General features: G+C 44.7%; 1 protein-coding gene across 1 annotated transcript in view; it reads right to left on the reverse strand.

Annotated features, from left to right (window-relative positions):
• MTMR8 (myotubularin related protein 8) overlaps positions 1-12,388 on the reverse strand; it is a 277,728-nt gene that overhangs the window by 789 nt on the left and 264,551 nt on the right. The gene's annotated exons all lie outside the window — the stretch shown is intronic.

Below are 12,388 nucleotides of genomic sequence, written 5' to 3' on the forward strand. Positions count from 1 at the left end.
AAACCCGGGACTTCTCCATCCTGCTCCAAACATCTCCTGCCTCTAGAGCCTCTCCAGAATTTGTAACAGCGGGGAGACACCACAGCCTGACCCCCATCCCTGTGCAGAAATCCCATGAAAAGCCTGTTTTGAGGTCACTCCTGGTTGTTTTTTTGTCTGACCCTCTTTGGTGAACTCCCCGTGTTTACTGATGGGAATTGGGTGGAGATGCTGCTGCACACAGAGATTATAAATAAATTCCACATCCTTCCAGCGACGGATAAAGCAACTCCTCTGCTCTGTCTGAACCTGAGTGGCTCCAGGTCAGCTTTCAGAGCACCCAAGCTGCATCATCCATGGTCTGCAAGATTCCCTGGTGGCAGATAGAACATCCTGGAAAAAAAATAAACCAGAGCCTAAACAAAACAGCTTCCAGTGAGCTAAATATGGGGATACACAGGAAAAGCTTTTCATCTTGGAGAGACAGTCATAACTGCCTTCCTCTCTCTGAAGAAAAACGAGGATCCTATAAAACATTTTACTGCCCGTGATGGTGCCTGATAATGGGAGAGGGGAAGTGGGAGAATGTAGGAGCATCCGTGACTTACAGGGACAAGGGACTCTGCAGAGCTGAGATATTCTAGAATATGTGGGTTTATTGCAGGGGTAAAGAGGGCTTTGCCTTCAGCCACCAGCCTGGGCTGGAGGGAACCCCAAAGAGAGAATGGGGAAAAAGAGCAAGAGGGTGTGGGCTAAGAAGAGGGGAGTGAGGGGGAAGAGAACAGAGGTAAGAGCAGAGAAAAGAGAGTGAGGTCCTTGTTCCAATCCATTCTGTCTCCTTCTGTGATGAATATTCTAATTTACAGTGACCAACCAACACAAGACACAAAATCCTATAGAATCTCCACACAGCCTATAAGAACTACTACATTACCATAACTGTGTTATATTTTAAACTCTAAAAACAACTCTTTAGCCTTTTCTCTTTTGCTACATTGACCTTTGGATCCCTCAGGTCTTGTTCAATCCAAAGGGATTCTCCTCCAGCTGGCCAAGGTATTGTTTTTAGGTTCTAGAGTAACTAAGACTCGGTATCCTACAACTCAAATTCAGCTTCCATTTCTATTTCCATTACAGGTTTCATATTTTCAGAATCTTTTGCTAAGCAATCATATTTATAAGGTTTCCCTGATTCATCTTCCCAAAGAGGAGAGGAGGGAGCACCTTGTGGAAGGATGAAACCCTGGGCTTGGATGGAGGATGTGAATACAGAACACACCTCCTGCCCACAGAAAAAAAAATACACACAATTCCTCCAGGAGGGTTGTGGCTGAGCAGCATCAATGCTGCATTTAATTTTCTCTCCTCTGTCACGGCCAGTTGTTTTCCCCAGGATCGATAAACGCTTTAACGCTGGAAATCCCACCAGGAGAACAACGAGCTGCGTTAAAAATGTAAATCCCACAGAAATAAATGCACTGAGGAACACCAGGTCAGCTGTACAGAGAGCAGAGGGGGAGATCTGGGGCTCGTGTAATATGGAAAGCAAGTTCAGGTTATCTCTGGGGCATTCAGATGGGGTTGGACTCCTTTTCTATATCTTAGGATTGAGTTTTTTCTTTGTGAAATTCCTCCAGAGCAGCTTCACCCAGTCTGTGTGCTGTCTTTGGGCTTGCAGGGAATATCTGTGTGACTCTTGCTCTTGAATTTCAGGCTCTTGATTTGACCATACGACATTTCATTTCATTTCATTTCATTTCATTTCATTTCATTTCGTTTCGTTTCGTTCTCAGGTTAAAATCTGCACCTTGGGGTCACCTCTCTCAGCTTCCTCCAGTTTCGTGTCAGCTCTTCCATCTTCCCCCAGTTAGAAATTCCTACCAGCTCTTCCAAGGGTGTTTTATACACACAAGTCAAGGTCTTGACCAGATCATGACTTTTACAGCACCTGCACATCCCTGAATTAATTCCAGCAGCAGCAGCAGCAATGCCTTGATTTAAGAGAAATGCAGGCAGATGTGGCTGGAGCTGAAGGGGAGCATTAAATGTTCCTTATAAGCTTCAGGAGGGATTTCAGCTTTCCCTTGATTTCCTATTTTACCTCGTGTTATGTGTTCCAGCAGGAGCGACGCATCGTCCTCCTGCAAAGGCCCTTTTATTTAATGGCTTCAAAATGCTCTGAAAGCATTTGACTTTATAATAAGAACTGGGTCAGTCCTGCCTCCCTCGTTTTGGAGAGGAGGACAAACAGGTAAAGAGGTTAAATGGTTTGCCCCTGCAAAAAGGAAAAAAAAAAAAAAAAGGAAAAACTGTGTGCAGCACAGTTTGGAGGAGGGCTCAAAACTTTTGGCTCTGTCACCTCTGTACTCACCACAGGAATGAATTTCCTCCTCCTGTGACCATTCCCTTCTCTGTGATCACTGGCAGGGAGGCTGCCAGCCAGAAAAATTGCAATTAAAGGGATCCCAAAGAAGATCAACATTGCAGAGCTGAGTCTATCTCTACAACAAACTGGGAGGGCGATTTAGGGGAGTTTTTAAAAGAAGAGAATGGGGCTGGAGCTCACTGCAGCAGCCAGGAGGTGTCAGGGGCTCCCAGAGCAGCCTTGGCCCTGCTGCCAACAGCCCAGGGCAGAGCTGCACCAAGACACCAAACCAGAGGGGATTCACCCCAAAGGCTTGGAGGAAACTGCAGAGCCAGTGGTAAACCTGGGTGTTGTTAAATTTCAGGACAGCTCATGTTAGAACATATAGAATTCCAGTTTCTTCAGAGGGCATAGAGCAAAGTTTATTGAGAGACAGATTCTTTTATACAGTGTTTGGGTAGAATGAATAGAATTGGTCCTTTAGGGCACCACCTTTTTGTGAATTTCTCTACCAGTAAACAAGCTGGACAAACATCAGGGGCCAGGAGGAGGAGATCTATGAGATTGATTTGGGTTCCTCCTTATGATTTCCCAGGCCAGACTGAGAGAGTTCTTGTCCTGGGTTGCAGTGTAGGATGTACACAAAGTATTTATTCTATCACCATCTCCATGAGCTGTTGGAACTATTGTGGAACAAACATCTAACAAATGTCTCTATTTTCATGATGTTTATAAATAATTATATTTTTAAATACTTCACCAAGTGTAAGATCGTGCTGGGAATAACCCCTGGTCAGTCTGGAGGCTTTGTGTGAAAATCAGCACCTTTTTGTAGTTATCTCTGGAAATAAAGAGGGTGTGGGAGTCCCTGGAGCCAAAGAGATGAGGGATCAGGTTGGTTATTGGGTTAAAAGTAAAAAAAAATAACAAAACAAACCAACAAACAAACAAAAAATTATTAATTTTATTCTATTCCATCTGTTGAAACCTGGCTGGGGAGGTGGTTTTTTTTCTTTATCTGTTGTAACTCCAGGAGGGAGAGGATGAAGGGGTGACTGCCTTTCTGATAACAAACCAGCTGTTAAAACTGGGTGGGGCATTGTTCCTTATCTCTGTTCACCCTTCTGGAGAATATCTTCCATTAATGGGCCATTAAAGCTCATCAATGACATCACACATGACATCATCCCAGTGTCCCTTATCTCCTGTTAATGGGCCATCAGGGCTCACCAGTGACATCACCATGACATCATCCCTGTGTTCATTATCTCCTGTTAATGAGCCATCAAGGGTCACCTGTGACATCACACATGACATCATCCCAGTGTTCCTTATCTCCTCCATGGGAATATCTCCTGTTAATGGGCCATTAAAGCTCATCAATGACATCACACATGACATCATCCCAGTGTCCCTTATCTCCTGTTAATGGGCCATCAAGGCTCACCAATGACATCACACATGACATCATCCCAATGCTTCTTATCTCCTGTTAATGGGCCATCAGGGCTCACCAGTGACATCACCATGACATCATCCCTGTGTTCATTATCTCCTGTTAATGAGCCATCAAGGGTCACCTGTGACATCACACATTACATCATCCCAGCATTCATTATCTCCTGTTAATGGGCCATCGAGGCTGACCAGTGACATCACACATTTCATCATCCCATTGTGAGATGCTCCACCCAGAGAAGAAGGGCCAAACCAGCTGCATCTCAGCAGGAAAAAAAAGACAAATAGAATGGTATCTTTAAATTCCAATCTGGACAAAATTATTGGATTTGAATTAGCACTATATGTGTCAACAAGATAGAGCTCATTGCTCCTTCCAGGCTTTTCCTGTTCCCAGGATGTGACAGAGGGGATTTTTGGGGTGGGATGATCAATGAGCAGCAATTTAGGGAAGGCTGGAGGGTTCAACCTCCCCTCAGGACCAAATACAATCCTTGCTTTTACAGAAATTCAGAAACTAGTCAAAATCTGTCCCTGCACATCACCTGTTTGTTAAATATTTTCTCCCTCCTACTTATGAACAAACAAAAAAAAATTTTTCCAGGTTCAAAATGTGGAGGGAGAGGAGCATGGGGAGGAGGAGGAGGAGAGAGAGAAGGGGGAAGGCCACCAACATACAAGTTATTACCAGGATGTGTCATTTTACTTGTAATAACCAAAGAAACCAGCTAATAAAGGAAAATTACGTTTTTTTAAGGCAGATGAGCGGTAGTCAAGGAAACACAATATCTCCCATTCTCTGCTGTCTAGCCTCGGGAAAAAAAAAAACACATCTCTGACAGTGATGCCATCATGATAAAATCAGAGTTTAGGAATATCTCTACCTGTGCTGCTCGTAGATTATTAAAATGATGAGAACTGTTCCCACTTGTGTGGCAATTTCCACCCCCCTGTGCCTCTATTAACGGAACATCCCTGCCTGCCCAGGGCCAGCCTTGGTGCTCGAGGAGCAGGGGGTTCATTTAACAGGGGAGAAAATGATCTGGGAATAAATTGCCACGTCCGTGCTGCTCTCAGAGGGGAATGTTGGAGTCCAGGACATCCCTTTGGATGAGCTGGGACCCGGGAAAGGGAATTTGAGCCCTGGGCAGGGGGTGTGGAGCTGGTCCAGGGGGTTGGAGACCTTGGTACAGCCCAGGAAGACACTGGGTTTGATCTCAGCCCATGGGAGAAACTTCCAGCACAAGGAGAGGAATTGCAAATCACCAGGAAGTGAAAATAGTAGTTTAGCACAGTAGAAGATGCAAAATTCAGTAGTTTTGGGGTTTTTAGAATAGAGGTAAATGGGGGACAAGATGGTGGGATTTGGGTGGTGCCTTGTGTCCCTCTCCTTCTCCCCCGCCCTCCATCCCCTGAGGTGGTGATGGCACAGGGCAGTGACAGTGGGTTGGGTCAGAGCAGAAATGACCCTTTTAGTGTGAGCCCTGGGCATTGGTGTGAAATTGTAAATACCCCACCCGTGGTTATCTGTATAAATGTGAGGTGACCCCCATCAATGATCAGTCCCCTCATGGCCCAGCCCTGTCCAGACCTCGGCTGGGAGCGGAGAAAACTCTGAGATATCAAATAATGAACAACTCGAGAAACCAGAAAACAAGGCCTTGAAGACTCTGATTCTTTGTACCAACACAACTCAGGGCTTTTAGAGGCCAAGGACTTTAAACAATCCAAATCTCGGGTGAGAAAACCAACCCGAGAGGAAAAACTGAATTAAAGCTGAGATTTGGCTGCAGCTGTGAGAGAGGAGGGGTGAGGAGAGGAACAGGAGCCTGGTGTGGGCTTTGGCCAGCCTTGGTGCTCCTGGTCCAGCAGGATGGACCTGGAATCCCATGGGAGGGGGGTGGTGGTGGCAAAGCACTGCCCTTCCCACTGTGCATGGATCTGGACATGGAGTTGGGATCTTGGGATGGATGGAAGATCTAGGGATGAATGAAAGATCTAAGGATGAATTTAATATCTAGGGATGAATTGAAGGTCTAAGAATGAATTTAAGATCTAAGGATAAATTGAAGATCTAGGGATGAAGATCTAGAGATGGAATGAAGATCTAGAGATTAATTGAAGATCTAAAGATGAATTGAAGATCTAGGGATAAATTTAGGATCTAGAAATGAATTTAAGATCTAGGGCTGAATTTAGGATCTAGGGATGAATTGAAAATCTAAGGATGAATTTGGGATCTAGGGATGAATGGAAGATCTAGAGATGAATTGAACATCTAGGGATGAATTGAAGATCTAAGGATAAATTGAAGATCTAGGGCTGAATTTAGGATCTAGGGATGACTTTAAGATCTAGAGATGAATTGAAGATCTCTCTCCCCTTTGTTTCACCACCCAACATTCCCCCTGTTCCCTCCTGGCTGGATAAATCCCTGGGCAGGGTTTTTTGTTAGGCTTGTCCTTTACACTCAACTTTACCTCATTAGGGAAAATTCCCCTTTTTGGTGGCTGACAGTCCCCAAACCCCTCAGGATTGACTTGGAGGAGGAGAGGGAGGTCCTGAGCAGTCCCCTGGTGTGGGAACTGACTCGGGGTCACGTTTGAAAGGAAATATTTCCAGGTTTGGGACTGATAAAGCTCCGCTGTGACGCGGGCAGTTTCCTGCCAGGGCTGCCAGCACGGCTCCAGCAGGGCTCGGGAGGAAGAGGTGGGGACTGGCCCCAAACATGCACAGAATATTTCACTGATGATCCGAGCAGAGTCCAGGGCTGTTGGAACCCTGAGAATTCCAGGATTTCTGTGCTGACAGGCTCTGACCCCCAAGGAAACACTGAATTTGAGCTGAGGCTGTGGAAAAGGCTCCCAAAATTGAGTGACAGCACTGGGATTGTGGGTGCATTTTGAGGGTTCATCTCCCAATTCCAGCTCCAGGTAATGAAGTCATTGACCCCAATTTTGCTGCCCCAAACTCACTTTTGTTTCCATCTCTCAGGGCTTGAGGCAGTGAGGGGTCCTTGATCCCCAGGCCTGGAGAGGAATTGTTGTGTCTGACCAAAATGTGAAGACAGCAGTGTGAAATTTAGAGTTCTACACTAAATAATAAATACACTGCACTTCATTAAATTATCCCTTCACTTCAAGGAACAACATTTAAGCTCGGCTAAGATGAGGAATTGAAATGACTTCAAGAGAGCTTCATTTCTCAGAAAAGCACATCCAGGCACATGGTGACATTTAATTTTCTTAGCAAGCTGCGAAGCGAAGCCACAAAATTGGCCACAATTAACATTTCCTTAAAACCTGGCTCCGAGTTTAGCAGGGATTTTTCAAACAATGAAAATCTCAGTCGAAGGAATAATTTACTCAGGGACTTTGCCTCTTCATTTCTGCTCTCAGAAAGTTTTCTGAGTGGTTTCTAAACAGCTCCCAGTTTTCTGCAACACCCCCATTCCTTCCTGGGAGGTACCACGAATTCATCAGATAAGTTTTTTTATGAGTAATTTTCAGTTTTTTCCTTGCTCAGTTCTATATTTAGATTTTTTTTTTTCTGCTGCAGTGGCTAATCTTGAGGGGAGGCTGAGGTCACCCATTACTATTTCCATTCTCTGGCTGAGTGCAAAGACACAAAATTCTCAGAGCTCAGAATTCACTTCAAACGCCCTTTAATTCCTGCTCATCTCCTCGTCCTCCTCTCCAGCACTGGGCAGAAATGAATTGGAAAAGGAAAGTGTACAAATATTAATTGACCTCAGCACCATTCCGGGCTGCTGGGGCAGATGTTTGATGTATTTACACTCCCCAGTGCTAATTTTAAAAACAGAGGATACAAAAAGCCGAAGTGACATTTAGAGGGGGTGGTTGGAAACTGCCTCTCAACTTAGAACTTTGCCTTTGGAGAGAAAATTTAGACTGAAAATCTTTTTTTTTTTTTTTTTTTTAGACATCCATATCTGCACGAAATGAGTCCTGTTTGAAGTAAAAAAAAAAAAAAAAAAAACCAACCCAAAAAAACCCCACAAAAAAACCCACCAAAAAACACCAAAAAACACCAAAAAAAACCAAAACCAAAACAAAAAAAAACCACAAAAAAACTCACCAAAAAACACCAAAAAACACCAACAAAAACCAAAACCAAAACCAAAAAAAACCACAAAAAAACTCACCAAAAAACACCAAAAAACCCAAAAAAAAAAAAAAAAAAACCAAAAAAACCCACCCACCCACACACACACAAAAAAAACACCAACAAAAAAACCCAAAAAAACCCCAGGAATCTCAGACAGCATTTTGTTGAAGGAAGTTTCCTATAAGAAAGAAAAAAAAAATAAAAAATTAGCAGACACATTTCAACCTCTGGAATCTATTTTTGCATCACTGCAGATACATCCCTACACTCCTTTAGGAAAAAAAATCCTCCTTTGAGCTGTGAAAAAGAGAATTTTGGACAACTTTAGCTTGAATTCCACACCTGGGGGGAGGTTTGGAGAAGGAGCTGAGATGGGATGGAGTTGCTGTAGGAGCTGTAGGTCTGAGGGATTTATTAACCTCCAGTAGCTGGTTTTGTCTGATCTCTGCCACATTTTTTTCTAAAAAATTAAAAGATTTGAGACTCGTGGTCACCTCTGTGCTGGGGCAGTTTGCACTGGAGGGTTTGTGCTGAGCTCTTCACCTACACTGCACTTCCAAATTCTTGTTTGTCTTTCTTTCCTCTTTTTTTCTTTTATTTTTCTATGGTTTCCTCCACTGGACCAAATCAGATTTATGCAAAAACTGTTTAGAAATGGCTCAGCTGTGTCTGTATAAAAAAAAAAAACCAAAACTGAGCAGGTGTTCTTGCAAAACAGTGGGTTCAGCTTTAGGAGCTGCTCAGTTTGGGCTTTAGGTTGTTTACTGTGCTCAAGGAAATTTCTGGAATCTCTGCTAGAAAAAAGTCATGGAGCTGTTAACAAATATTGTTGTGTAGTGTAATGCTCTATGGGTTGAACTGCTCTGAACCATCTATTTTTATTGTGCTCCTATGCTGGAAATTGCAAACCCAACCACGGTGATGCGCCGGAGATTTTTTTTTTTATTTTTCCAAGAAATCTGCTTTAGGAAAGAGGGAGCGAGGTGAGTTCAGCACGGAACCAGCAGCTCTCGGATTAATGGATGTGTGCTCAGAGGCTGAGGAGGAGAATTAGTGGCTGTGACTCACTGGGCAGGCCCTGCTTTCAGAGAATTTCTAGAGTCAAGATGTGCCAAGGGGAGGGGATTGACACCCAGCTGTGCCCTTTGCTCAGTGCAGACACATCAGGGTCACACGGGGAGCAGAGCTCAGCCTGGGGCTGCTGCTCCTCCCTCCCCAGAGCTTGGCCCATGTCCTGGGTTTGGTGTAGGATGTGCACAGAGTATTTATTCCATCCCCATCCCCATGAGCTGCTGGAACCAGGTGGGGCAGTGTTTTCCCAGGCCCCTCCTTTGGGCTCTTCTGCTCATGGCCCATCAATGCCTTGCCCAGGACTCACAGGGAACTCCCTCCAGGAGCTCTCTCTGTTTAATGGGCCATCAAGGAGCCACTGCACGACTCCTCATCCCATTGGGAGATGCTCCCAATGCCCAGGGGGAGGAGCCAAGCATTCCCACCTGGAGAGAATCTGGGATTTGGGACAGGACAAGCAGCCCTGAGCCACTGGATTCCCAGAGGAGCAGAGCTCCCAGACCTTTCTGTGGGATCACTGCTTCAGGAAGAGCCCCTCACCTGGACTGCTCCCCCCACCCTGCTCAGGGTGTGTTCTGACTCTGGCAGTGCTCCTTTGTGTTATTGCATTGATTTTATTTTATTTTTACCTTTTTTCCTTCTTATTAAATTGTATTTCTGACTTGGAGCCTCTCACTCATTTTCCTTTCAAACCACGAAAGCCCATCCTCACTTTTTTGGAAAAAAGAGCAGTTGCTGGTGTTATAAATGTGTATTATAAAATTGGCTTTTCGCAAGATGTGTGCTCTATGATTAATAACTTTAAGGATATAGGATATAAGGTTTTTTTAATTATTATTTCTGCTATTAGTAAAAGGAGATTAGGCATAGTGGTAGTAACTGATGTAGTGTGTTTAAACTGTCTGTTTGGTCGGGATAACATCAGTGAACATGTAAAGAAAATTCTGCTATTGATACACCAAATATCAGCATCTCCCACCTGAAGAAAACATAAACCAAAGCCTGAGCTGGAGGTGATAATAAAGACACAGCCAAAAAACACAAATGCTCTAAAAAGGCAAACCCAAGGAGAGGCCATGCAAAACAGTTCCTAAAATATGGAAACAAGTTTATAGAAATATATGAATATTCATAAACTGATACAATAGAAAGAGTATTTAAAGAATGTCTCTGATATAGCAAAGTGTGGACTTGGCTGAATGCAGAGTCACCCAGCCCAGCCATACTTTGCTTTTTTTTATCTCCTGATTGTCTTAATTTTTTAATTAAACTTTTTTTTTTTTTAATTTACCAAAAAAGTGAGCTTTTTTTTTTTTTTTTTTTTTTTTTTTTCGGGGGTGATTAGGGAGGATTGGAGCATCCTCTTTGCATCTGGAAACTCCCCCAGGATGGTGGGAATCCTCCTGGGAGGGTTTTTCCCAGCAGAGGGGCACAGAGGTGACCATCAGGGGACACCTGGTTGTCCTCAAAAGGCTGGGGATGTCCTGGGTAATGCTCAGGGATCCTCTCCCAGCAGTGCCAGGCACTTTTTTGGGAGCCACTTGGCCATTTCCATGGTTCAGAGCATTAATGGCCACAAATTCTCTCAATCACATCTGTAACTGTTCATTGTGCTGAGGGAAAAGTGAGCAAACTCCTTGCAATGCATTAACCTTTGTTCTCATAATGGGAGCTTCCCTGATTCCTGGAAACCAGCACTGGCACATTGCAGGATTCATTCAGCATCTCCTGTTTCCATCACAGAGTGTCTTTTCCTTGGATTATCTTCTCCTTCTTTTCTCTAGTGGATATTTTGCCTTGTTTTGTATTTTCTCAGTACTTAAGAGTGGGAAAAAACTGAAGATTTTTCTTCAGAAAAGTTCTGCCTGAGCTGTTTTTTGAGGCCCATCCTGTGCTGCCTGATGCCTGACATGCGTCAGGAGTAATTGAGGAAATTTTTCTGCGTCAGTGGCAGTAAATAATCAGTGTCTGTTTTCTCCCACAGAAAATTATTCCTGGTCTTGTTTCAGAGACTGAGGTGACTCCTGTTTTCTCTGAAAGGAATTATCTTAAATGGCTGATAAATTTCCCCCACTGCTGTTGTCAGAATCACACTCAAGGACAGGATTTTTTTTGTTCTCGATGGGGATTTAAAAAAAAAAATGATTTAATAATGCAGAATTCTTTGGCTGTGACCTGCAATAAGAGCTGTGTGCGCTGCTCTGCAGCACGCTTGATCCCAAATAAGATGGCTCAGGGAAGCTCAGTGCTCTGCAGCAAATCTAATTCAATTGGAATCCTTCTCCCAGGTCATTCCCACTTCCGTTGACTCACAGTTCCTGTGGCTCAGGATGTTGTGTGGGCTCAGCCTCCAGCTCCTCTCCACTGCCCTGCTCAGGGGAATCCTTTCTTTAAGCATTTTTTGCACCCCAAACCCAGAGCTGAGCCCTGCCTGGGGCTGCATCCCTCATTTCCCAAGAATTTTGTTACAACTCTGTCTTGGGTTCAATGCAAGCTGTAACCAGCAGTGTTTATTCTATTTGTCATCTGCTGAAACTGGTTGGGGAGGTGTTTTTTCTTTAACCCATCCCTCAGAACTCCAGGGTGAAATCTTCTGTTTCTGGGCTGTTAAACCAGCTGGGGCCATGTTCTTTATCCCCTCCAGGCCCCATCCTCCCCCCAGCGGATCTCTGCTGTCCATGGCCCATCCAGGCTCCCTGCAGGGCTGAGACAATTCCATCAGCCCATGGGGAGATGTCCCCATTCCCCATTCAGCACAAAACCATTTCAGAACAGAAGATCATCCACAGTAGATCCAGTCAGGGATTCATCCACTCCCCGATCCTGCTGCCAGGGGTCAGGCTGGAGGCTTTTAAGAGGAAATTGTCATTTCCAGGGTTGGTTTCCCAGCCTGGGACTGCCCAGCACAAGCTGCCAGAGAGGGGCTGTCTTTGGGCTCAATGTCTTGGGTGCAGTGCAGGATACATTCTATTCCCATCTGCTGGAACCAGTTAAAGAGGAGTTTGTTTTTCCCAGGCCCCTCCTTTGGGCTCTTCTGCTCATGGCCCATCAATGCCTTGCCCAGGACTCACAGGGAACTCCCTCCAGGAGCTCTCTCTGTTTAATGGGCCATCAAGGAGCCACTGCACGACTCCTCATCCCATTGGGAGATGCTCCCAATGCCCAGGGGGAGGAGCCAAGCATTCCCACCTGGAGAGAATCTGGGATTTGGGACAGGACAAGCAGCCCTGAGCCACTGGATTCCCAGAGGAGCAGAGCTCCCAGACCTTTCTGTGGGATCACTGCTTCAGGAAGAGCCCCTCACCTGGACTGCTCCCACCACCCTGCTCAGGCTGTGTTCTGACTCTGGCAGTGCTCTTTTGTGTTATTTTATTTTATTTTAATTTT

The sequence above is a fragment of the Zosterops lateralis genome (assembly GCF_965231275.1).
Source record: "Zosterops lateralis genome assembly, chromosome: 21".
NCBI lineage: Eukaryota > Metazoa > Chordata > Aves > Passeriformes > Zosteropidae > Zosterops > Zosterops lateralis.